The sequence below is a fragment of the Monodon monoceros genome, unplaced genomic scaffold, assembly GCF_005190385.1.
Source record: "Monodon monoceros isolate NGI ecotype Baffin Bay Population unplaced genomic scaffold, NGI_Narwhal_1 Super_Scaffold_18, whole genome shotgun sequence".
Classification (NCBI taxonomy): domain Eukaryota; kingdom Metazoa; phylum Chordata; class Mammalia; order Artiodactyla; family Monodontidae; genus Monodon; species Monodon monoceros.
This window is the reverse complement of record NW_021703774.1, coordinates 2,340,685-2,342,062: the sequence shown is the minus strand read 5'-3', so window position 1 is coordinate 2,342,062 and position 1,378 is coordinate 2,340,685. Positions and strand designations below refer to the sequence as shown.

Here is a 1,378-nt window from a genome sequence, read left to right as displayed (position 1 = left end):
GTGTGATTCCTGGGATGGCTGCGCCCCCCCTGGCAACAATGAAGCTACCAGAGGAGAGGGCATCATGTTGGCAACGGTGGAGACAGAGAGAACCGGGGCCCTGGTGACATCACCGAGCCATGAGTGACCCAGCCCTGGAGTGGCCCCATCGCTGACTCTCTTATGATGGGAGAGAGAGGATATTTTCCTTATTCTTGAAGCAGTTCAGGCTGGGCTTTCTATTACTTGCAGCTTCACTAAACCAAGGGGAAAGCAATGCCTTTTTAAAATAATCTAGAGAGAAGCCGGTAGGAGCCTGCGACACCTTGTCATTGTCTGAAGATTCTTCAATCACTATGTCAAGTGACACAGATGTTTCTCTTTCTTCATACGGTGAAGATCAGGGATCTAAGCTTATCCGAAAAGCTAGAGAGGCACCGTTTGTCCCCATCGCAATGGCAGGTTTTGCAGCAATCATCGCACATGGATCATATACATTGAAGAGCAGGGACAATACTAAAATGTCTGTTCACCTGATCCACGTGCGCGTGGCAGCCCAAGGCTTTGCTGTGGGAGCGACGGCTCTTGGTATGGGCTGTTCCATGTATTGAGAATTCTGGGCAAAACCTAAACCTTAGAAGAGGAGATGCTGTCTTGGTCTTGGTGGTGGTGCTGGCTTTAGTCAGACATCTCGTATTGAGGTTATATGTTTATGTTGAAAATAAATTCTGTGGGTCGGACAATAACATGGTAATTTGAATACTGGCTCCCTTGCTTGCAGGCTTGATTTGCCTGGTGACTAGTTCACTAGCTAGGTCATTCAGGGGAGTCAGATGAACACAAAAACATGCCACTTTTAAATGCACTTGATAGTCGTACAATGTCCGCCTTCTTAAACTCTTCTGATAAAATTAGTTGTAAAGAGGACAACGTGCTCCCAGTTGCTGCAGAATGTCATATGCTTTTGATGTAATGGAGGAGTCCTATCTACCCCACTTAATTTAACTCTTTCTGACTGCCTTGTGGACTGAGTACTGTTTTTAAGGGCTGATTGGCTCTTGAAGAACGCTTTCAGAGCAGTGCACGGAATACAACATTATAAACCTCCCGGCAACTATGTGTGTGTTTTTAAACCAAACTTAAAGAGCTGGTAACAGCTGCTTTGAAGTAGTATCTGTTTCAGAATCATAGCTGTAAACAGGAGAATAACTTAACTGTAGATCCCCGTTTAGCTCTCTTGTAGTTGCAGAATTATAGTTTGCTGCTGTTATATTAGAATAATTTTTAAATGGCATTTTGAAATAGAACTGTGTATTTTAAGCGCTAATGCAAAGGTAAATGAAAAATACTTTTTAAAAATAAAAAACTAAACTAAAATAAAATAACCTAGAGATAGACC

At 43.0% G+C, this 1,378-nt stretch overlaps 1 pseudogene; it reads left to right on the top strand.

Annotated features, from left to right (window-relative positions):
* Positions 1–335: 335 nt before the first annotated feature.
* LOC114899973 lies at positions 336–590 on the top strand (annotated as a pseudogene).
* The last annotated feature ends 788 nt before the right edge of the window (positions 591–1,378 follow it).